Source organism: Dryobates pubescens, chromosome 18 (genome assembly GCF_014839835.1).
Source record: "Dryobates pubescens isolate bDryPub1 chromosome 18, bDryPub1.pri, whole genome shotgun sequence".
Lineage (NCBI taxonomy): Eukaryota > Metazoa > Chordata > Aves > Piciformes > Picidae > Dryobates > Dryobates pubescens.
Genome location: NC_071629.1, coordinates 12,814,418 through 12,840,631, shown reverse-complemented (window position 1 = coordinate 12,840,631; position 26,214 = coordinate 12,814,418). Strand labels below are relative to the sequence as shown.

At 40.2% G+C, this 26,214-nt stretch overlaps 1 protein-coding gene across 1 annotated transcript in view; it reads left to right on the top strand.

The window, feature by feature from the left end:
* Positions 1–26,214, top strand: part of COL4A6 (collagen type IV alpha 6 chain) — a 126,412-nt gene that overhangs the window by 58,596 nt on the left and 41,602 nt on the right. The gene's annotated exons all lie outside the window — the stretch shown is intronic.

Sequence of the window (26,214 nt, the reverse complement as noted above, 5' to 3'; positions counted from 1 at the left end):
GATGGTGTTCTGGCATTTATTTTAGTGACTGAGGATCCCAGCTGAGATGGGGAATGTCCTGCAGTGCTGGGCAGTTATAAATGTGCAGTAGGAGACAGTTGGTGCTCCAAAGTGCTTTCACACTGCAAGAATTAATTTTCATAGCTGTTTTCTCAAGTTTTGATTAAGAAATCTGTTACTTGCTCAACTATTTTCAGGAAAGGGGGTAACTTAGTAGAAAATATTTTGAAATAAACCAGTAAAAAGCTACCACTTTGTGCTGCTTAATAAGAGACCTCTGAAAATAGTTAACGAATTCTTCTGGCATATATTTTTTGTATAAACTTGGAGACATGTGAAAGAGAAGATGGCAGAAATGGTTGCTCTAGCTTCATTTTAATCATGGCATGTCTTCTTAACAGTACAAAATGATTTTGGAGGATATTAACTTTTGGAATATCCTTAGCAGTGGAGATACAGCCCAGCCTGTCTCGCAGCAGATTCAAAATAAATAAATAAAGTCTGCATGCAAAATCGAGGCAGCAGGTGGTCATTCCCTGTATAACTCCAGCTGCACTTGAGCTGTAAATCCAAAAGCATTACAAAACTAGCAACAGGACACCCAGTGGTTCCTTGTAGGCTTGGATCAGGGTTCCTGGGACATTAAAGGAAATTTTCCTAAGATTTAATGTTTTCCCTTGAAACAATAAATGATGTAAGTGTTATCTCCAGACTTTTTCCAGAGGAGTGAAGTAATTAAACATCACTTGTTTTTCTAACATCAGGACTAAAACCTGAACTAATCTATTCTAACCATTCCCTTATTTTTTATCAGCGGGAATGTGCGTTAACTCCTGAGAACATTTGGGTGAATAATAGTTCTGCTTACAGTGGGTTTATGTTGTGCACTGGGTGACAGAAAGCAGTCAGGATTTCCTTCACAGTGCTCATGTAGCCACCCTGATCTGCAGTATTTTTCCTTGTATCAGTGTGTCAGGTATGCCATATTTAGATGCCTCTAGATTTATTTCATTTGATAAGACAGTATCTGCTGTAAGCAGTACCTTGGCTCTGTCATAAGCTTTTGTTCTTACCAGTATTACAAACTCTTGTTTATACCTAAGAGGAAAGCTGGGTTCCACTGCTGTTATTGGTGGATCTTAATTTTTAAACTTTTGAGTAACACAGAATAACCATTGTTGGAAAAGACCTCTAAGTTCATCAGGTCCAACCATTATCTACCTCTACCAAGGCCACTACTACAACATATCCTTGGGCACCATTGCTTTTAGGCTTCTAAGAATGACTGCTCAAACAGCCATTCATGTGGGCCATTTAATGCGAATTTTGCTTAAGGAAGCTGTGCGAGTGCTGCATATACTGTTGGCAGGAAGTGCATTTCTGTAAGCCCCATCTCCTTTGCAAAAATGAAGACTTAATTTGTTTTGCAAGTGATACTTAGTTGTGACTGTGCTGGGTAGATGTGGCATTTCAGAACATCATGACACTTCACTGAGTTCCAGTGCAGGGCATTACTCTTGGTGGAGGCTTCAGGAACAGCTCTGTGAGCTAGCTGCCAGAAACACACATGAATTCCTGATGCTGAACTTTTGATACGTTCAATACTTCAAAGAGGTATAGATTTTCTCTTCAGCAGATAGACAAACAGGATTGGGTAGGAAGAAGGAATGACCATTGGCTTTTCCTGCATTGCTGTACCACAGTGTAGTTTACCCTGGAGAAAAGCAAGTTATGTGTTCCTTAAGGGTGAGAAGCTTGAATGGTCTTTCCATTCTTGTACAATAGGCTGCTTTGAAACCTCCAGATACATGATTTTTTCCAGACCTCGTCTCTGAACCACACAATTCTGCCACGTTCCCAGGCTGTGACTTGCAGTGCCACACCAGGAGAAGTGTATTGAAGTGGTGTCCTTGCCCTTGAAAAATGGTTTGGGATTTTTATTGTTATTTCATAAAATACCTTTATGATTTTGAGCAATTGTGGTGTTTGTATCCATTTCATTGTTTTAAAACCTGCAAAAGAAAATGCAGTTTACACAGTCTTTAATTTTCTTCTTTTCTTCCATTTTCTACTTTTTCAGTAAATGCATCTCTTGGCATATGGGAAATTGTAGTGGGAGTGTGTTTCATTTTAAAAATAACATCCTTGTTAAATAATCCTGCACTTAATTAAATTTCCTCTGTTTTAACTGGACGTAGAAACAAATAGCTGTGACAAACAAAAATAAAGATTCTTGAGGAACACTGACTTACCTCTGATAAGAACCGTCTGGCATACACAGAATCGGGGGTTTTCTTTAACTTACACTTTACTAACAGGTTCTGCATTTGGTTCACATTTCCCCTTTGTACTTTGGAGTTGCTTAAGAGTAAAACCTAACAGAGTAAAAATATTTGACTTGAAGCCTAAAGCCTTGTTTGTAGGGGGTCTTATCGCTTTCGTTGTTTTGTTTTGTTATGTATTGGAAAACATATGGTACAACTGGCTTCTCTCTATTAAGTACATGAGCAGAAACAAGGACACAGTTCCCTATTTGGTGATTCTAAAGGCAACTAAAAGGCGAAACAGTGACCATTTTCAAACCACTAATAATGTAGCTGTAGTGGCCATCTTGGTAGCCAATTATGATAAGAGAGATCACTTTCAGTGCTTCAGACTATGGCCATAAAGTTCTTCGAGGACCTCGGAAAAGTCATTTCATGTTTCTGTGACTGTTTCCATTTCCATTTATTGCTGGTCTCAGCTGTTTATCTTCAGGCAGCCTGGATCATCCTCAAGAGCATAGGTCAGAAACTACCTAAGGCAGCAGTGCATGACTTGTCACAGCTATGATAAGATTATCATGAATACAGCCAGCTTGCAAGTCCCATCAGTGGTCATTTTATGCAAGTGGTGAGGAAATGGCCTCAAGTTTCACCGGGAGAGGTTTATACTGGATGTTAGAAGAAACTTCTTAACTGAAAAATGGACCAGGCTCCCCAAGGAGGTGGTTAAATCCCTAGCCCTGGAGGTCCTTAAAAGATGCAGATATGTGGTGCTAAGGAACATAGCTTAGCACCAGACTTGGTGGAGTTAGATAGTGGCTGGACTCAATAATTCTAAAGGTCTTTTTTCAACAAAACCGATTCTATGATTTCAGAGGTAGCCTGCAACTACTTCTACTTCAGATACCAGTTAAGCTATGTAACTGCAAGGAGGGTTGAGTTTTATGGTTCAGGCTGGGAACCTAGGCCTGTCTTCTAGTTCCATGGAAGTGAGCATGGTATTTTCCCTTGGTATTTACCCACACACCAAAATACAGCGTGGATCTGTCGCGTACATTTGCCACTTGAAATGGCAGAGCATATGGATGAAGTTCAGCTCAGAGAAGAATCTGGTCCTGTTTGAGGATGAAAACTCTGTTAATAAAAAGGGATCTGGAGTTCCTGGTAAGTCTCTAATTTATGTTCCTGGCCTGACTTTGGAAAGTTGAATCATGGGCACATACAGTGAAAAACTGGCTTTTTGAATGGCAAATGACCATCCCCAGGAGGCTGACTAGCCCTGCTCAAGATACCTGGCAGTTTAAATGATTTACTTTCTGCCTGTCCTACTTGTTAGTGCTTAAAATAATCCTCTGGGATATTAAATGTAAGTTGATTCAACAAACAGTTTAAATAATTTCTCACATACTTATTTTATGTGTTGAAATGTTGCCCTGAGAATAGATGTAAACTGTGAACAGGAGAGTTATGAGACTTTCATGCTTCCATGGGATTTGTAGCTGCTTTTCCATCCCCTTAACAGATCAGCAATAGAAATATCCCCTGTGAAAAAGCTGTCTCTCTTCAGTGTTGGATTAGTTAAGGAGCACTGTGGCCAATGTGGTTTTACTGTATTACTGCTTCTGGCTTATGAAAACTGCATGAGAAAAAGCACTGACAGACTTACTGTCTTTTCATCTTGTCTCAGATCACACGGCCACACAAAAATGATCTGATTTATAGAATATGAAGACAATTAATACAAGAGATGAGAGAAAAATGTATTGCCACTCATATTTAAGTGGCCTCTTTCTGAAGGAGAACAACAAAGGAATGAGAAATGCCTTCTGGAAGGAAATAGTGCATTTTTAATACCTCAAAATTTTGGCAGCTCTTGGTTCCATCTGAATTGTCTTTAGCAAATATTTTCTTTTGTGAATTTAGGCTGAGAATTTCAAAACTCTCTAAGAAGGGCTTTGAGATTGAATAGAATGGAGTTCCTTGTTCCCAATAGTAATGGAATTTCAAGTGGCCAGTTGCGCCAGTCATCCTCAGGGACTGGGAAGGACTCATCACTTCTTACATTCTGATGGGATCTCACAGCTGACTGTCCCTGCCAGGTCACTGTGTACTTCTTCTGTCACTCTCACTGTTACCATGGAGCCTTTTCATTCCTTCCCTACAGCACTGAAGAACTGGTTTAGCTAGAGCATGTTGGGTCCACCCTGACTGCCAAAGACAACCAGGTGGCAGAGGAGAAGGTTTCCAGCTCTGCTGATACTAAGTTATCTTGCACTGTAACTCAGGTACTGAAATGAAGAGGCTCTGGGTACATGAGTTCTCAGTGTTGTAAACAATAAAAAGAGCTATAGGGAGACATGCAAGCTTGCAACATAAATACAAAGTGAAGGATACTGGGAGAAAGAAGGTAAAATAACCTGCTTTTCCTGCCATTACTTGTCATCTTCAGCATTAGTTGTCATTGTCAGACTCAAATCCAGACCCAAGTACCATTGATAGCCTTGAGGAGTACAGGAACGTGAACAAAAGCTGAGAGAAATCAGGACATTGCATGGTTAAGTCTTCAGAACAAACTTTTCTCCAGGCAGTTAGCCGAACATGTTTGAAGTTGTTTAGATTTAAGAAATCTGTCTTGCAGGTCCTTGTTTGAAGTGGCTGGAGAGCCAGTCGCACAGCCAGCAGAGTATCCTGAGTCCAGTAGCATCTGTTTTGTATGCAGATACATGAGGCACAACAACATCTTCTCCTGGTGTCTGTCATTGTTTTTTTTACTGGGGTAATTTTCCTCCTTGCCAATAGAAAGGAACATGTTGCACAGGAAACTTATCTCAAGAGCTTTCAGAAAAAATGCTGTCAGGTGAGAGGAGGTTGCAAAACTGGACCATATCCACATGCACTCTTCAGAGTAAATCCTTCTAATCCTATATGTTACATTATTGGTGAAATACATCAGCAAGTGTTTATAGTCAAGGAAAGTTTGTACTAACACTGTGTCATGCAAGTAATCTGTTGACATTATAAATAGAGAACGCTGAGTTACCTCCATTTTGTTCCAGATGCAAGCATCATTAAATATTTATACATGGACTAGACTGTTTACTTTGCACCTCATAGTATAGTTGTATTGGGAAGATCCAGAACACCTGGGTTTCACTGAAGTCTTAAGGAAAATTTGCTTCAGCTTTCCAAATTAAAGATTAAGAGCTCACTGAGTTTCTGAGTATATGACAGGAGAGTTTTAAAAGGAGTAGTATCTGTTCTAGAAGTACATTTCTAAAATTGTGATTAACAAAATGTTGGTGTACATCAGATCTCAGTTTCACTCTGGTTGTGCTGCATTTCTACACTCCTCAGAGAAGAATTAGAAATATCAGAGAAATACCAGAGTTTTCCTTGGCTTAGGGAGGTCTGTTCTTTACACTAGTGAAAACCAATTGCTAGCATTAAAAACTCACTTGGGTGACTTCAGTCATGCTACTCTATATTTATGTAAATAAATAAATATGTATGTAAGTGGGGGTCCTGGAGCATAGTGTTACAGGCATGTCAGCTGTGTAAAGCATCCTTCTCCTTTCTTAAGAGAAGCTGCAGATAGAATAGAATAGAATAGAATAGAATAGAATAGAATAGAATAGAATAGAATAGAATAGAATAGAATAGAATAGGACGAGACCAGGTTGGAAAAGGCCTTTGATCTAGCCATCCTTTCCATTTTCAGATGTAACTAATCTGATACCCATCAGTGGACTAATGTGATGAGTTTCACTGACTAGGCAGAAAGCAGGAAAAAGCATAAACTTATTTTGCAGAGGATAATCCAGTTTCCTGGTGTTGAGCTGCGCCAGGGGAGGTTTAGACTCGAAGTGAGGAGAAAGTTCTTCACTGAGCGAGTCGTTTGTCATTGGAATGTGCTGCCCAGGGAGGTGGTGGAGTCACCGTCCCTGGAGGTGTTCAAGAGGAAATTGGACGTGGCACTTGGTGCCATGGTCTAGTCGTGAGGTCTGTGGAGACAGGTTGGACTCGATGATCCTTGGGGTCTCTTCCAACCTTAGTTATACTGTGATACTGTGAAATAGATTTTCTTTGTTAGTTGTATCACTTAAAGAAACATGTAAAACTTTAATTTTCTTTAAACTACAAAAGCATGAGTGAAAAGCCACTCTGGTTTCTAGAACAAAAGCTACAGCTGTTCAAAGCAAAAGGTAGTTATATATCTACAGTCTTGCTAGGTTGTGCATTAAATTAGAGAGACTGGGGAACAAGCACTAGTTCTTAAGCCACTGCCAGTGTTTTTTAGCATGCTCTCTAATGCTGCTATGCAATACTAGAAGCATTGCTGCTGTCCATTCATTTTGCAAATCTAGCCAGAGCTTGTCTGATCAGCACTCAACTCCAGCAAACATCTGCTCACTTCACTGTGAGATGTGAGCAAAAAGGAACAGTAACTGTTTCTCTTGAGTGTAGTGGCCTGGAGTCTTAGTCAGCTTTGAATATAGGTGGCCACTGAACAAATTTACACATTTCTAAGATCTAGTGCCCTTTGCGTGGTCCTGAATACCACTTCATGTCAGAAACTCCATACCCTAATTCTTTCTAAGCATAACTAGCTATTCAAGTTACAAACTTTGGAGAGTTTCCAAAAGCATAGCAAGCACCACTCGCTTGTCAGAACTAGTAGGGTTTAGTCTTCCGCTATATATATAGTGTTTGATCTGATTTTAGCTTTACAGAGTTAATGTTTTAACCACTGAATTTCAGGAGCGAAAGAGCTTTTTTCTTGCAAGATGAAAAACAAGTGAAATGTGGCTATGACTAATAATGTGCTTTGCTTTTTTTCTGGTGGGTCTTTCTGAGGTAATGCTTCCTATGTTTAAATTAATTTCCAAATATTTTGCACAAGTTTTGGAAGTAAACATAATCTACAGTTCTAGGTATGTACTATTAAAATCTCCTTTGTCCCTGAATTTGTTTGGATAGGATTTAAGAGTTTTACATGCTTTTTGTGTTTTATGTGTATAAAATTTGCATTCCAGTCCAAACAAAAAGTAGATTTACAATTTGTCTGCTTAGTTGCTACAATCCTTTCCACATAAGGCACTGTTTGAGATACTGATCTCTTGATGTATCAGTGTAAAAATATCTGAATTTCCCACAAAATTTGTGTTGAAAATGCAATTGTGGAAGAGATTTTGTTTAAGTCAACTACTTTCTACTTAGCACTTGATTACTTTTTTCTTGCATTGAACTTGCATACTATTACAAGTACTACAGAGATTTCTTATATCATCTCTGTGGAAGGATCAAATTATTCCAGTAAATTAGAAATATATCTGTCATGTAACAGCTATATTAATGTGGGAGATAAAACAGTATTTTCAGCAGAATTGGAAGATGTTTTCCAACTGCATCATATTTTTAAAGGATCATTTGTGCAAAGACTTTGGTTTCTTTGGTCCTAATGATTGTTTTCACTATTTATAGTACAGCGGAATCTGAGGCCTCAGTTATACATCAGGATCAGTTGTACTTTGTATAAACAACAAAGCAAGCCCTGCACCAAGGTCCTTTTCTTCTAAGCCTTAAATTTATGGATTTTTGGAGAGAAACACACAGCTGGGATAAAACCATGGAACTGTCCCAAACTGCAGCTGGACACAAGCGCAGATCTGGATTTTCACCCATTTGCTTTCTACTGGGGAGATTGGGACTCAGTGTTTACTGCAGACATAACAGGGATGTTTAATGATCCATTTCATAGGTCCACAATATGCTTCAGATGATCCCCAGTATACACACAAGCAGTATTTCAGGATAAGACACTCAAACACTATGAGCCAGAGAAGGAGCCTTGAGAGTATGTTGGCACAGTCTGATTCAGACAAAGGATGTAAGTTTAAATGGCCTCTCTCCTGGAACTGACTTCAGGCTTGGAGTGGCATGAGGCTGCATATAGCTAACCATACGTGACCAGATGAATGTGCACTCAGAGCACGCAGGCCCTCAACAAAGTTAAGGAGCCATAGAAACACCACAAGAAGCTTTGGAATGCCTTATTTCTAATCATTAGAGCATGGAGCAAGTTTGAGCATTCTTTTGTTAAAGAAAGATAAATTACTAGTTTGACTGTTATTGGATAGATAGATGTATGCAGATGACATAATTGAGGTAGACTTACAGTCAGCGGAGAAAGATCTCTTCAAGATAGTATTGTCTCTCTGAGTACTGGTCTGCTAAGTACAGGTGGGGATCTGATCTCTCTTGCTTTCATGGAAGGCTGCTGGACTTGAAGATAGAGCCTTTGAAGCTGCTGATACTTTGAAAAGGGTATGAACTTCTCTTACTCCTTCAGTGGAGAGGAGAAGAAATGGTGTTAACAATTAGCTGTTTCTGTAACAAACACAGCATAAGCTATTAACTCTGGAGGGGTGTAGTAATAGAAAATAAAATGCTATCAAACTAAGGACTACTGACTGGATACCGGTAAATCATGAACTGAAGAGTACAAGTCTCAGATTTCTTCCCCACTTCTTCTTGTATTCAGCTACAAGAAGATGCAGAAAATGTCTTTTTGTTTAATTTGTTCATCAGAGAAAGAGTTTCCGGAGAGTGAAATTTCAGTTTCCAGGATAAAATAGATGTTATTCCAATTGACAGGCAAGAGCTTTGGCACTGCAATGTTACTGGTGTCAGTTTCTGGAGAGGAAAGAGAAGATGATACAGGTTTTGAGACTCCAGTAAAATCCTAGTGTTCAGGGTATAAGTTCTGTGCTTGGACACAACCTCTGCAAGAACTGAGAAAAGAAAACTCAAGCTCTGCAGCCTGCCTTTCCTGTGACCACATGTGGGACTACTTATTAGCATTTGTGTGCCTGTTTCTTCGCTTTATCATTTGGAGCATGTGAGAGACTGGATCTTGTCTCTCTTGATGTGAATCAACAAAGATAAAATCACCTTTGCTCCTTGCCCAGACAATAGCTCATGTGTATTAGGCAGACGTGCATAGACAAGATCATCTACCCATCAGCTACCCCAGAAAGGGAGGATGGTGAAAAGGACAATGGTGTCACCACCTGGACACATACCTAAAAAACTGTGTAAAAGACCTGAGCAGCTACTGGCTCGAAAGAATGAAAAGATCTGGGCAATGCCAGTCTGAAGGAAAACGAAGAAAATAGCAGGAGAGAAAAGGACAGACACATCACCGTGTAGCCTGGAAGAAGCAGACCAGGAGGAACTCGCTCTCCGTGTCCTAAGTTCCGCCTACTGCAACTCATGGAGCTGAAGAAGCTGCTCAGAGAAGGACTTGGACTTGGATTTTGGGCTCTCTCCCTCCCCTCCTCCAGTGGAGGACAGCACAGCCAACAAGGCAGCACCCTTCCTCCACAGACCCAAACTGTCTTAGGGAGTGGTAATATAATTCCTTTCTTCTTCTCTCTTCTCCTTCTGTCTATCTCTCTCTCTTTTCTCTCTCTCATTCTCTCTTTTCTCTGCCTCTCTCCTTCTGATCCATCCACTTTATTCTGTTAATAACTAGCCTCGCTGTTGATATTTTGGCCTTGCTTGTGCCTCTAATTTTATAACATGGGAATATTCAAAAGAATTGAGTCTCTTTCCCTCTCTGGACTGAGACAGAGCACTAGTAAAAGCAGGGCACTGGCTACCAGATTCACATAAAAAACAACTAGCAAGAGTCTGCCATGTGCATCCTCAGTGCTTAGCTCATGATGGGAGCAAGGATACATTCTGTTCCCTTACTGCAAATTGAGACACTTCACCTTACGTGTAGGCCCATTTGTTAACTTCCCTGTGCTTCCCTGTGCTGCAGACTGAAGGTAGACAGTATAAATGTGCTTGCTGTGTATTTCTCACCATTATCTCCTTTCTTTTATTTCTCAGATTCCTTTTCTTTATTTTGCTTGTAAGCCTTGACTCTTTAGCCTTCCTCAGTGACATAATTCAGGCTTTGATTGACAGACACTTGCGGAGCTGGCATTTCCAGTCAGTGGCAGATGTAAGACAACATTTCTGCTGATGCTGATTCAGCCAAGCAAAGATCAGCTGTGTTGGCAACAGCATTGGTGGTGAAGAATACTGGACCTGATTATACATCAGGGATGTACTTCACTGAAGCCATTATTTGTCCATATTGGTGTTGCTGAGAAGACACTGGAGCATCCACTGGATCTAAAACTCCATAGAAGTGAATGTTTCTTCTGACATCTGGATGCAGAGAATGCATTATCTCATATTCACTGTTCTGCTGTTCTTGCTGGCTAGAAGATAGGCCATTGTAAATACCTACCCAACATAATCCAGTGTCAGAAGGGGACTGCTATGCATGTGTATGGATGAGAACACCATTTATTGCACACTGTGCAAATACAGCATGGTGTGAGGCTTTAAAAAAAATCATATGGAAAAAACATTGCTGCAGATATCTGTGGTTTAACTGAAATTGGAGTCACTTCATGAACAAGGGAAATACAAAGTGACTTTGTAGCAGTGATCAATAGAGGATTCTTTTTTCTCTATTCATTTAAAGTATGCTTTGCTTATTTTTCTCAAACAGCCGCCTGATGATTGTTCCCTAGCTGATGGCTCTAGGGAAAGGGCTTAGAGTAGTTTGTGTAGCTCAACAGTGGCTGTTCTGGCTGCAAAAGGAGCAACTGGCAGCAACTTCCAAAGAGTCCTGCTGAGTCTGTGCAGACTAGATCCGCTTCCAGTGCTTGTCCTCCCAGGGTTTCTGGGGGGGTTGCAATTTTTTTGAGCTGCTAGGAAGCTATTTGCAGATCAGAGACAGTTTTGGTTCCTCTAAAATGATGTGTCATCATGTTGGCATGTAGTAACACTACTCTTTGATGTAATAGGATGGTGCTGAACCAAAGCATCACTGCATTGTTCTGTACTGGTCCCCATTTTTTTAGCAGAATTTGCTGTCTGAAACACACCCACAGAAGTGACTATGCTGTGAGTTTTGTTTCTCTGAGGCCTTAGGTAACTTCTGCCATTCACTAGGCTCCAAGTGAAGTGCAAAATCCAATGAGAAATGTGTTATCACCTTTCAGACCAGTATGGCAACATCATGTAACTAATAAAAGCTGGAAGATGTCAGCATTTACTGTTTGAAATGAAGGACATGCATGCAAAAAGAAGGAAATCAGATATGACAGTAGCACATACTATCTTTCAAAAAAAAAAAGGGGGGGGGGAAACAACTCGGTTTTTGTAAAATGTTCTATTTCTCTACAGACTTTTCCTGATTTCCATCATTATTCCATCCTGGCTACAGTAATTCTTTAACCACCAAACTTTTAAACAGACTTACCTAAAGCTCACAGTTGCCAGCCATCTGTAAGTTGGGTACAGACTGCTCTCCTTTTTCCTATATAGACACCAACTTCCAGGCCTGCTAAAGACTTCTGATTTTTCAAGTGAGAAACAATGTGAATTTTATTTGTATACATGGGTAAATATACTTGATATCCTTGAGGTATTTAAATGTATGTTTTTTTCCCTCTCGGCTTTTCTTTTTTTTAATGTGTAATTCTTAAGCATTCTGAAAGCAATTAGAAGCAATTCCAGCTTTGATTAGCATCTAATTAAAAACAACTGATGAGCTACCATACCCTTCTCTTTGGCTTGTTGGTATGTTTGCTTAACTGCAGGATAGAATCGCAACCCCTAGATATTTCAGTTCTGCTTGGATACAGTGAAGGCCATTATCTGACTTATGGTCTGGCAGAACAGGGAACATTTACTCTTTTTATTTTAAGAGGGAAGAAGTTGCTGAGCTGCTTTGGAAATAGTGGGCTGATTATTGTCTGTACAAAGCTCCCTAGACCTGTGTGCCGGACAGCACCAGTCAGGTTATCCTGTCATCATACACAGATCGCTGATTATCACACAGTCGTGTTTGTGATCTTCTGCAGCACTGCTTCCTTCTGTCTCTCATCAAGGCCCAATGAGCACTGACCGTGACAGGTAAAATCTTCTTCCAGACCTCAGATGCTCCCATACAAAGAACCATGCTTAATCCCTGGCCTACTGTGTAATTTAGTAATCTGCACGGTCATGAATTCCAGGGATATATGGGCAGGAAGCGCAGGGCAGTGTGGGTAGCAGGGCAGGCCTACAGAGTCATTTAAGTCTTTGTTGTATTGTGTAGCAAGGGATTTTGGGGACAATGAGACCTGTCTGTCAAAGATTAAGCAGACTGGAAGTGTGGTTTATACCAACAAATGAATGAAGCTTTTTGGAGTGTTAATACAGCCACACAGTAGACGTCCAAGGACTTAAACATACAATTTATGTGATGACAAGCAACATTTGAATTAATCATTTATTCTATATACCTTAGCCAGTGGGAATTCAAGTAGGTGAAGAGTTCATTTCCGTCCTTATCTCGATCAATATGCCACACTTACTAGGAGAAATGAAAAATCCTTCTTTTTTTTTCCCCCCTCTCTCTGACTCTGGTCTGAAGTTGTCTTACTAATTGCAGTTTATTCTCTGATGCTGCCTAGTAAACCAGCCACTGACTGACTGGTGCTTCTTGTTATCAGGCACTGCAGTTAAATTTTGCCTGGACCTGCTCTGTAAAGCCTCTAGAGATAACTGGAGTCTTGCCAAATGTTATGTTTGTAAATCTGCAAGGCCTCTATTACCTTCCACTCCTGCTTTGGTCTGTATATTGCCAAGTAACGTGTAGATGAGAATTCACAGACTCAATTTTTTCTCTTTTAAGTGAATTGTTTACATGTTTGCAAAACTTCCCTGGGCTCTGCTGTGCAGCAGGGCTCTGGGAAGAGATTTTGTTCTAAATCTGTTATCTTGGATAAGCAAATGGTTCCCATCTGAGTTTTAAATCTTGATTAATATTATCTTTTCCAACAGATAATTTTGTTTTTAGCAGAACCCTGTGCAAGGAAAGCTGCTCAAACCTTTCTGAAGTTCCAAGAACACGCTGGGAAGGCTATGGGAGGCAAAACGTAGGGGAAACTGCTAGCAGAGAATCTATTGTTCACCACTGACCCCTCACTAGACAGATCTGTGAATGGCCTACTTTCACCGCCTGCCTTCTAACTAGAAGCATCCTTTGGGGCTGAATGACCTTAGTGGATAATGAGAACTTCTGCTGTGTTTCTCTCTTGTAAACAGAATGTTGAGCATGTGGAACATGATCTGGTGGCTGAAATGGATATTTTTCTAAATGTATGTGTGGGGTTTTTTTGTTGTTCTGTTGTTTTGTTTCTTTATACTTTTCCAAAAAAGGCAACTTTTTTCACTAAATGAATAATGTCAGTACAGGATATGGTAGCTCCATGCTGCATAGATCAAATACCGGTTTCAGATTTGGATTCAGAGTTACTTTGTACCATGTAGTAGAATTTGGTTGACTGGATATTGGACAGGGGAAGGAACATAAGTAATGCATCAGTGAGAGCAGAGGAAAAAAGACAATACTGTTTTCTCTAGAACATTGCTTTACTTGTGGCAATTTGCAGATACACTTTTTCTGTGTAACAGTGAAATTTAATAGAAGAATTAGATCTTTCAGTATGATAAAAGTGAGCCAAAAAAGCAGTCTTAAGATCATAGTCCAGGATAGCGTAAGTTATAGCTGGGATTGCAAGCTAAGTTAGAGGAAAGGTTCAGATTTTAAATTCAGCTATCTCAGCATCTTACAAGCTTGTTCTCTCAGGAACTTGAGACGAATTGAGAGAAAGCCCTGAAGGCAAGACTGGATACAGTCATTTAAATCTGCTTTTAGAATTGTAGTGCTACGCATGTGATCCAAATCTCTGTTGCTCATATTCTTATGATTCACTTTACATTTTGGAGAAACAGAGAACAGAGTGACAACAGTAAAAAGTCATCTTTTATGTAATTATCATATTAGTTACCACCTGAGAAACCGCACCTATATTTTATTCCAGATACTAAAATTAATGTGTGCGCCTTTAGGTAGTATTAAGTAGTTTCTGCAACCACCACACCTGAATATATAAATGATTACAAAAGGCAGTAAGACAAACTAATATCACTCTAATAGGAACAGCCACAGTTCTAGCTAAGAATATGTGCTGACAGACAAAGAGCAACAAGATTGAGAAACTTCTATGCAGATTCAAAGGCGAGTTGCTAAATATGAAATTTGTCGTAGTTGATAATTTTGCAGCATTTAAATCAAAATTAATTTTTCTACTCTAGCTGAAATACAATGGAAGGCTTGACACCAAGACAGGACACTTCCATAAGAAGTGTGAAAACTAGAGGAATGTCAACCTCACTAGAGCTAGGACTGGTAATTAACAGTATGACATTATAATATCTCCATTAAAATGGTCCTCAGTTATGATCCTTTGAGAGAAGTTGTTCTAGGCTAATTGCCAAGGAAAATAAACGATCTCGTGGTATATCATACACTACATCCTCAATTTTTGTTCAGATTACATCTAAGCAATTTTTTACTGTTATCTGTTCAGATAAACTGCAGTCTAAGGACATTTCCAGTTATCATTTCACTAATAGAATTCACTGATAGCCACCTTCAAAGCTGAAGTAGCAAATCAAGTGGAAAGTAATGAAGTCTTTGGAATCAAAGACAAGACTGTTTTTGACCTATTCAAATATCCTGTTCAGATTGAAAGTCTTTGCCTGGCAGAAAACATTTTGGGGGTTTTTGAATCTCTGCAAAGTAAACAGATACTTTATTGAGTGAACTTTCTTTGAATGACCAAACATCTCCATCCCTTTTCATAGAATTTGAAAATGGGTTTGATTTGGCATTGGAACTGTCTAGGAATGGATAAGCCTAGCCCAGGCTGCACACTCAAGATCTGTGTCTAAAATTGCCCAAGCAGAGGATATGTTGCTATTGCTAGCTCAGTAAAACTAGGACAGGGTCTTGCCTACATACTCCAGTGCTTAGCAGGGAACACAGCTTGATAGGCATGAAATAATTGTCCTAAAGACTGGTATCCTTTAACTTCTTCCTGGTTCTTGCTGATTAATGAGTGTTTTCTCTCTAGAAGTATATCAAATGCTAAATCTTTGCTTGACGCCTTTAATGGACATGTTTGCAACTGTCCTTGTACATCTCCATGTTGTTCTCTGTGTGGCTGTTGCTGTTAAAGTATTCCTAAACTGGGGGTCTTGATGCATCTTGTGGGAATGAGTGTTCCAGGAAAATTGCCAGGATTTAAACAGGCTGGCAACTTAGTTTAGCTGCTGATAGATACTAAACCTGGGAATATCTTATCTGCAGCAGAAACTGGAATAAAGAGCTCCAGTTTCTCTAAAGGAGTCATCAACTACTTTTTGTCTCTAGTATGAGGCCCTTTTAAAATGCCAAAAAGACATCATGTAAGGCAGATGGTGACTAGAGTTCTGTAACTGTTTCCATGAATGCAATCTTGAAATAGATTTTTTTTTTGGTGGTGTTTTGGGTTTTTTTTGGTTGGTTTGGGTTTTTTGAATTTTGGTTGGTTGGGGTTTTTTTGTAGGGTGGTGGTTGTTTGGTTTTGGTTTGTTGTTCTCCCCCCCCCCTTACTGGTTTCTTTGTCCTCATCCCTTTCTTTACTGGTTGAACGTCATGTTTGGGGAAGTCTGGTACAAGCGGACACTCCGTTCCTATAGCGTGAGGGCAATGGAAAGCCCTTTGTATCATCCACAGAGCAGAGAGGAGCTTCTGTAATTCCTTTTCTGTCTCTCTGTCTCATGCTTCTGGATCTGTTCCTTATCTCTGTGTTATCTCCTTAGCTCTGTGTTATTGGGGGAGCAAGATGTATCTTGACTGCATTTGATTTCCAGTTCCCAGGCAGAAAGTCTCTGCAGTTGTAATGTGGTAGTAGAAATGGTGAGCCACTGGAGTGGTACTTCGGACCTTTTTATTGTCAAATTATTGTTTGTTTCTTTCCTATCTCCCATTTTCCAAATCCCTCAGCTCTGGATGGCTGATGTACAGAGGCTGCTGGACAAAGAACTCTGTGAAAGAATTGCCCACTGCGACGTGGATTTCATCCTGTTCAGCTGCTTCTCAGAGAGCTGAACTATTGCTTTCTCAGTGCACAGCCTGGACTCTCTGTGCCAGTGTCACTGAAAGATCCATCAAAGTCAGTGGCTCTGCCCCTCAGTGTACCAGGGAAGACCAAACCATCCTATCTGTTTTACTGGGAAATGCTGTCATGGACAGTCTCTTCCTGCTAGACCTATGCCTTGGCCACATCCATGTTCTGTCTTGGAGCGAACACTTAACTTTTCACAGCCTTTGATGCAAGAGGAATTAGAAATTTAAAAAATGGGTTTGTTGTAAAAGAAAGAACTGGAGAGAAGCCCAAAGCAAATTAACAGATCTGGATGCAGCAGACCCTGAGGAGGTTTGGAGTCTGTTCGACTTCAGCATGTGGCCTAACCCTCCCTGCCTCTCTAGATACAATGTCCCTTTAATAGTCTTAACAGGCCTGACACTGGCAAGATTTCACTTGTTCAGTACACTACTTAATACAGCTTATTTTCTACTGACAACATTTTTTTGCAACAATGAATCTTCTGTCACTTGAGTCCATGAAGAAGGCAACTTGGAAATGCCAGCCAGAGGGGGAGGTAGCGAAAAGTTCATTGTGGCTGTTCACTTAAGCAGTTCTTCAGAAGCATGTCAGGCTTTTTTGGTTTGCTCTATAGGATGCTGGGGTAAGTGGAAAGGAAAATAGCACAGGACTGTGTTCTTCTTTCCTAATGAGCCTCAGATCCCTTAAAAAGTTGTGTTGTAAGGTCTGTCTTAAGGAGAGTCAGAAGCTGTGGTTTTCATGAGCAGCAGTCCTGATGTGACTATTCATGATGTCACTATGATTCAATTAACATTTTCCCCATGGGACTTGTCTAATAACTAAGATTAGTGTGGTATCTTCCTCAGTGGCGACTTAGGTAAAACCTCTTTAAGCGATTTGTGAAAAATAGTATGCTTGATCTTAGAAAATGTGTTGGAGAGTCAATATATGTATACCTATAAGCACACATATATAGTGTATATATCTAGATAGATATGCACACACACACTTAGTATGTACTGTAAAAGTCTGTAAGCAGGTGTTGGAAATTGTGTGAGCTCAGTTAATAAACTCCAGTGTCTGTCTGAAGTTCATCCACATTCTTTGTCATTTGAAAAGCAACTGAAGCAAATAAAACATGAGATAAAAGAGAGCCCATTTTGTTGTCTGATTGGAACAAATAACTTATTAAGACACAGCTTTAAAGAGAAAATGTAAAAGCAGACTGAAAAGTATTTCTGAGGCAAATAAAGTGCTGCTAGAAGTCAGGATAGTAAAGCTGAAGAAGAAAGCAAACTGAAGCTGGCAGTTAATTGTGGGTCACACTTCTGTGTAGTTTTTCGCTTTGGGTTACTCAACAATGAAGCATTTTAAATTATTTTAATTCACACAGCTTTCAGTAAACATGAAAACAGATTATAAGCAGTTAGCTGATCTTTTGTTAGAGCAATAGTGATGTAGGTACCTGCTGCTTTGTACTATGTGTAAGACTTTTGGGCTAAAAGTAGTTGGCAATGGAACCGGTGGCATCTGCAAATCAGTTTGGTTAGGGAAAAGTCCTCAACCAAAGCCAGGACTGTCTGGGACTGTAACCCTTGCTTGTCATTTGAGTCATCTCCTGTTTTGGCGACTGAGTGCTTATGGACTGGCATTTGGCCATGTACTGCCATGCTCTCATCAGAGATGTCTTGTGTGCATTCTGGGGAAAAAATACGCTTTGCATATGCTGCCTTGTCTACTTTCCTGTGTAGCCATTAGGAAAGTGGAAGGAAGTCCTGGGAAATCCCCACGTTGTCTTCTGAAAGAACTAATTCTTTTGTATTAAAATTCAGCTCAGGACTTGTGCTGCTGATGTACACAATATTCAGAAGTGCCCTTCCTTCAGATAAGGGCAGGAAAATGTTATGACAGCTGCTGTCCCATGTGAACAGGTTGGGGAACTGTAAAGGCTTTCTAAAACATTTTTTAGAGATTAGGCACCAAAGACAAGGGAGAGGAGATGAACTGAGGTTGCAAAAGACCATAAAATCTCATAAACCATTCAAACCTTTGGCTGTACTATGCTCTTTTGTTCAATAAAAAAAATGCTTAGTTCATGAGTAAATTGAAGTCAGTTGGACCCCACTAGCTGCACATTTTTGCTAGGATTTTGTAATCATGTAATCCATCCTTTCAATATAAGCTCTACTTTTTGGAATGCTGATGAGTGTAGTGTAACGCCAGAGTTCCACAAGGTGTGGGAGCAGTTCCTGCCTACTGATACCTCCAACATCATGCCTCATTTCCTCAGTTGTCTCTAAGTCAGGCTTAAACGTGTGATTTCAGAGTAGTGCCAGTTGTCATTCTCCTGTGCTGTCTACATGAGTTGCTCTCCATTTTGAAACACAAAAAGGCCCTGAAGATGTCAGCCAAGCTAGCAAAAAAAATATGGAAAGTAGTGGAAAGTTCATCTCAGATGACTGTATATCACCTGAGCTTCATGGCCAATTAGCTTGAACAAACATGGGTAAGCTGGGGATTCAGGGGTGATCACCTCTGCTATGGTGATACTCTAGGATACAGTTTGTTAGTATCTAGTCTCTGCAAACCATGACAAGTCTTTCATGCAGTATCTTCTGAAATAAAGGCATCATTCTGAGCGATGACCATGAAAAGGGCAAGTAAATGTCTTTCAAACATATAGTGTAGCTCCTTAAAAATAAGCTTTAACTCATTATTTTCGTACAGGGGCTATTAAGTTAATGGAAATACAGCATAAGTCATTACTATGCTTTATTAGCACACAGGATTGAGAGCATCCCAGTGCAGAAGGACTTGGGGATACTGGTGGATGAAATGCCGGATATGAGCCCCCAGCATGCACCCATAGCCCACTGATGATACCCAGCAGTGTGGGCAGCAGGTCAAAGGAGGGGATTCTGCCCTTCTGTTCCACTCTGCTGAGACCCCACCTGGAGTACTGTGCCCAGCTCTGGAATCCTCAGGTTAAGAATGGCATTGACCTGCTTGAGCAGGTCCAGAGGAGGCCACAAAAATGATCAGAAGGCTGAAACCCCTCTGCTCTGAGGACAGACTGAGAAACTTGAGGTCGTTTCGGCTGGAGAAGAGAAGGCTCTGAGAGACCTTATTGATGCCTTTCAGGGCTTAAAGGAGGCTGATAGGAAAAATGAGGACAGACTTGTTAGCAGGATCTGTTGTGATAGGACAAAGGGTGATGGTTTGAAACTAAGAGGGTATTTAGTTTAGATCTAAGGAAGAAATTCTGTATGATGATGGTAGTGAAACACTGGCCAGGTTGCCTAGAGAGGTGGTAGAAGCACTGTCACTGGAAACATTCAAGGTCAGATTGAATGGCACACTGAGCAGCCTGCTCCAGTTGAAAATGTCCCTGCTTATAGCAGGGGGGTTGACCTAAGTGACCTTTAAAAGATCTTTCCAACCCAACCCATTCTGGGATTCTATGAATCCTGCTGGTTGTTGTTCATTAAAAAAAAAAAATAAATCCCCACAACTAACATCTGTTTCTGTAGTGTCTCTCACTCTGGATGATACTCAGGTTAGCCATGGATGCCCTCTGCTGTGAGTGCAGCACAGGAAGGCTATCTTCTAGCCAGCACATCTCTCACAGATGTTACAGCCCACGAGTGACTTTCACTTACTTTCATGTTATCTGTGTTCTCTGGGGCTTGCAGCCTTTCCACACACTCCTACTTTCTTATCTCACTTGGACATTTCAGTACATCAAAGCAAAAAGCAATCTGAGTTGGAGTCATCTTTTTTGAACTGTCTTACATTTCTTAAAAAAAGTAGTTTCTTTAAAGTTTATGAAGTATAAAATAGAATACTGACTGAAATTTAACACTGAGTCACTCCTGGCATTGTCCATGATAGGGAAAAAGACAGCAGTATGTGGTCTCTTTGTGTGCTATAAATAGGAATAGCAAATATGTGGAATTGATTGGATCAGGATGTTCCATGAAAGTTTTTAACTGGAAAATGAGCATTCAAAAGTGCAAACTTTTCAGAGATTTAAATATCCAATTTAAAAATAGACTTGGTTTTTTTTTTTATGTCTGTTTGCTTTGTTGTTTTTTAACAACAACAGTTGCAGTTCAATAGTTATAATGTGGTAAACTTTCCATTGCATCAATCCTTCCTTCCAGCCTGCCTTCCTGCCTGCTTTCCTTTCCTGCCTTCCTTTCCTTCCTTCTGTCCTTTTCACAGAATGGGTTTGGGTGGAAGAGAGCTTGAAGATCATCAAGTCCAACCATTAACACAGTACTGCCAGGTCACCACCAAACCATGGGCTTCAGCACCGCATCTCCATGGCTTTGAAACCCCTCCAGGGATGGGGACTCCATCATCTCCCTGGCTAACCTAGGCCAGGCCTTGACAGCCCTCAAGGGGAAGAAATTGTTCCTCATGTCCAGCCTGAACCCCCCCTGGTGCAACTTGAGGCCATTTCTTCTTGTCCTATCACTTGTTCCTTGGGAGAAGAGACCGACTCCCACCTGGTTCCAGCCTCCTTTCATGGAGCTGTAAAAAGGCAGGAGGTCTTCTCTCAGCCTCCTTTTCTCCAGGCTCAACAACCACAGGTCCCTCAGCTGCTCCTTACCAGACTTGTTCTCCAGACCTTTCACCAGCTTTGTTGCCCTTCTCTGGGCACACTCCAGCACCTCAATGTCCTTCTTGGAGTGAGGGGCACGAAACTGAACCCAGGATTTGAGGTGTGACCTCACCACTGCCAAGTCCAGGGGACTTTTGCTGAAGTATAGGGCTCAGGGAGCAAATGGTTTATGGAATCAAATGTTACTATTTTTTTTTTAAAGCAGAGTGTACTTATTTCTTTAATAGAGTTTAAAACCATGGAGATACATATGGTCACAATTTTTTACCACTTAGCCTTTCTACTTTCAGTTATGTCTGGTTAGGCTTAGTGGAAATAACAGAAGTATTTATTTTAAATGGAATTTATCACATGAACTAAAATTAGAAAATATTACAAGAAACAATCTGTACTTGCTAATTACTACATTAAATAATTGCTCCTGAGGTGACCAGCACAGCCTTGACACTCTGCAGTGGGAGCATGCCAAGCGCTGCTCCATGTAAAGAGCAAGCTTCTAAAATTAATTGTGATGTTAACTAATTTCACATGGTCCATGTGCAAGTCATGTCTTTTCTTTTACAAAAAAAAGAAATAAAATTCCCCCCCCTGATATCCTTTTTTAAAACTTGAGAACAACCAGAAGAAAGCCTATGAGGTTTTTGAGAAGGTGCTGCATGAAGTCGGATTGTTTCACAGGATGTTTTTTCTGGTCCGTTGTTTCATGTGTGTAGACAATTTGGTGCATTCATCTCATGCTGTGCAACCAGAAAGCTGTGGGGAGGCGTAGTTAATTCTATGGCAGAAATAAAGAAGCCATTTTGAACAAGATTTTCTCTTAAGTTTTTAGAAGAAAAACTGAGGAATCATTTTCTTGAAAAGTACAAAGCATTTTTCAGTAGGGAAAATAATTGCTTGCTCTGGAATGTGAGCAGGGCACTGGATACCTGACCTGTAATTTAGGAAAATAGTGAAGGGTTTTTCATCAGTAATTATTATTATTGCAGTAGAACTGTGGGGCCCCAGTAGAGACCAGAACTCTCTAGTGCTAGGCACTATCTGTCTGGCAAGAGATAACTACTGCTGCAGGAATCTTGCAGTGAAGGCAGGGCAGACCTAAGAGGAGGAGGGAGGAAATGGAGGTAGAAGGTAGAAGTGGTTATCACAAGGTCATACTGCTCACTAATGGACACTGTTGCCTTGCACTCTTAAGTCAGTTATAGACACTTTATCCAAGTTTGGTGTGAATCTTGCATTGCCTTTTGTCACCTGGCGTCCCTTGTCAGAGAATGGCCATGATTAAAATGGGAATGCCATTTGTCCATGGAAAATGTTATCTCAGAGGATCAGTGCCATGTATAGGCTCTCCTGTACAACTAAGAATTGGATAGAGAGAGCCTCCATCATTGCTTCAGGCTAGGTCCTGCTTGGTGTGTGCAGTGTATGAGAATGTACATTTTTAAGGCTGTAATGATTTAATGGTTGGCTCTTTGGTTTGTCTTAATGTGATCAACTGAATGTAAGATGCTTCAGGCTACAAAACGTTTTCTTGTAAAGTAAATCATTGTCACTAGCAAATTTTTGTGTTGTTGAAACATTATTTAGGGGGAGAATAATGTTAGAAAGAATCGAGCGTGACTAAGAGCCCCCTTCAAAATGTAGTCACTGAATTCTTACAAATTTATAACTGTGTTGATTAGAGAAAACATGATCACCTTTAAATTTAGCTCTTCTCATACACTGAGATTTTGCTTAGAAAAATAGTAGTAATATTTTGATGCTTGAAATATGTCAGTCTATGAATCCACTAACTGAAGCAGCGATTGGTTCTGCCCTGCCTTATCAGTAGTGCTCTGCTTAGTTACCAGTCCTGCTAAATGTATCTTCCTTGTGAGTTCCAGTACCCTTTTTTTGGTGATTAATTCACTGAGCTAGTTTTATAGTGAGTGAGGCTAGCAGAACTGCCCCCTAAGTAAATGAGCACTTGTATTTTTTTCCCCCTGAAATAAGGTGTCTGTCCTGTGGTTCCATACCACTGCCATGTGTGTTCCTTTGCACAGCAACAAATCAAACAGATTTACACTTGATTCTCCAAGCTCACAGAGAAAATGGGAAAAAAGAATGTTTGGAATTTGCAGTGCTATGTGCAGCAGCTCTGCTTCAGTGGGCGAAAATTTCTGTGGGGTATTAGAGTTGGCAAAAGGGGCAGGGACAACAGAGAAACTGTGATGTGCTTGTGTAGCAGTAAAGAGGGCCCGTCATTACTCACCATACTGATCTTTCCTCACGACATGCTGGGATGCAGATGGGTTAAAAGGGTGAAGGGAAGAAGACACATGTTGCTTTTCCCTTCTTGAAAGACTGCCATCAAATTTCATTTTTAAGCCATTTTGTTTTACCACCTTCTGCAGCATGGTGATTCAGAAGAAATTCCAGCCATTTTTAAATCTTGGTTACCAAATGTTGAGATTGGAAACCTGAATGTTTGAGACATCTCTGTGTTTTTAATGGTTTACAATGGCTAAGCACATAACAGAGATGAATATGACTCATATTGAACTTGTGGCATAAACTTCATCAAAATCCTGAAATTGCCAATAGAATGCCATGGTGTATCACAAAACTATGGCTTTTTTTACCAGCATTGTATTCATTACAGAGAGACAGGCTTCTCATTCAGTGCTGCTTCTGGTGCACAAATACCTATGAGAATGCAGGTCATGGTTTGCAAATACATGATATTCTGGGGGACATTTGAGAAAATAATCACAGATCACATTAATGTCATAAACTGTCCTAGCTTAGTGTTACTAGCATTGTATATTTTTCCTCTTTGTAAGAGCAGTTGTGATGCAGCCAGAAAACCAAAACGATACCACTTCTGTTACTTACTGATGGCTTTTCTCCAGGCTGCTGGGCTTCATATATCAAACAATAAAGATCAGAAATGAGAGTTCTCTTGATTCACTGTAGTTTCTGTGTGATGTAATCCACTTTTTATGTTTACACTTGTCCTCACTGCTAAGAAATGTTTTATTCTTTATGTTCTCTGGATTTGTATGAGTAATTCTGATGCCCAAACACAGTAAAGATTAGGCACTTAACTTTTTACCACAAGGGAAACTCATTGAGGTCAAAAAGTAGTTCCGCCCGGGGTTGAACCCTGCGAGTTTACCTTGTAGTAAAACCTGAGTCTTCATTGTGCTTTTATCCTGCACACCACAGGGCCTGCTATTTATAATGCTTTTGTCTTGGGACAGTTCATGGGAGTGCCACAGAGTGACGAAAACTGTTCCTTTTTTAGGAGTGGAGGCAAGCCCTTTGTTTCAGCATAGAAAACATGATTTCCATCCACACAGACTTCAAAAGAAGCAGTAGGAATTCTTGAGAGCCTGATTATCGTGGCATAATCACATTATCAAAGAGATTAGAAGCACTTTACTGTGTCTTTATGGTTTAGTGACACTCTCAGGCACTGGACAAAATCTTCAAGTGCAGTTAAAATCTTTCTTGTAGGGCACTAATGCAAAAGAGAGCTTTTCACCTATGGGCCCTTAAATCACAGAGAATAGGTTTAATTCTGCTGAGAGAGAGATGCAGAACTGAACACAATAGAATGTGTAGTTACTATTCTTTGCTGTTTCATCTAGATACATTTCTCAAAGTGGCCTGCAGTAGAGCAAAACAAAAGCCTGTTAAAATGTTAATTCTAATCAGTTCCAGCCGCTGGAAATACTGTCATTAACCAGGCAATCAAAGCCGTTGAATACAGAAGTGTTAGCAATTCAAACAAGTGGGGAATTCACAGCCTCTGTTCTCTAGAAACCTTGGTGGACTCTTGGATGTTGTCGCTTTTGTGGGTGGTGGCTGGTTATAGCAGTAACATGCCCATTTTTAGAGTTTGTTTCTCCACTGCTGTGTTGCCTTGAGGTAAACAGTCCATAGCCCATGTCTTTTAAGTGAAATGTTCCCTGAAAGACTCTGAATAGCTTGCAGTTATGGGAAGTCAAAAAGTTAAAGCTCAAACTCAGACACTAAAGGCTCAGAAAGTAAGAGCAAAGCATGTGATTTTCTTGAAGTTTTCCTTGTATACAGTTGCCAAGGACCACTGAAGATCTTGGGATTCATTTTCTGATCATATGGCTCCCAGTATAACGGATTCCATTGATAAATATAGTCCAGAGTGAAAAAGGCAAAAAATAATCGACAGAAGAGGCTTCTCAGATGGGAGTCTGTGCCTCTGGAAAGGCACACTGTGGACAGTGTCTAGACAGAAAAAGGTATGAAATAGAAACCATGCACTTGACCTCAGTTAAAAGGCCAGGATGAAACAATCACAACAGAGAGTGACACGGGAGAGTTGCTGCACTTCAAGAGAAAACTGCTCCAATAGTGAAGAAACATGGAATATGGGACAAAATGTTTTAGCTTAAACAGATACTAAAAGTGATCCTGAAATAAAAAGAAATTTGAAAATCAATTGTAGTTTGCCTTATTTTGCTTGATTATTGACATGGAAAATGATTTTTTAAAGTTAGCTGATAAGTCTTTTACCTGCCAGGACCCGGAGTCAGGACTTTGTACGTCTCCAGCTGAGATTACTAAAACACTTGCAGCAGGGAGTTGCATTCCTTCTGCTATTGTAAGGAGTGAGGGAAATAGAAGGGAAGCACACTACCATGAATGTGAGTGTATAGAACTGAAAGGACAGGGATTTAACTTCCTCCTCCACTTTATCCCTTTTAATGTAAGGCTTAATTCCTTGCATGGGTAACTTCATGCAATCGCTGTTTTACCAGTAGAAAGCATAGCCCTAACCTGCTATTTTCTACTGATGCTTCAGGACTTTATTGATCTCTTTCAGGTTCTCTCAAAGTGAACCAAATGAAAAGTACAAAAATATTATTACGGATCTTTGTGTTAAGTGTTCAGCTGCCAAGAACATGTTTTTTTTAACACTGCCTTATTTCAGAAACAAATACCAGAGTTGTACTCTCCCATCCTTGCAATAGAACAATGCAAGTTCATCAGCCCCATATGAATCCCTGCAGTTATAGAAAAGGTTGCCATCTTCGGGCAATGCTCAGTCATTGCACCCTCCTTTTTGTGCTCCAGAATTCAAAATCCACAGCCTGACTAGAAGATGACCAGGAGAGTATACTGGGATCAGATTCCATTGTTGAGCCAACCATTGCACTAGTCTTGAATAATCTGAAGTGTGATTTCAGACTGCATGTGACCCTGGCACGTTTTGCATCTTATCTTTTAGTAGTGCTTGATCTAAAGTACAATCTTT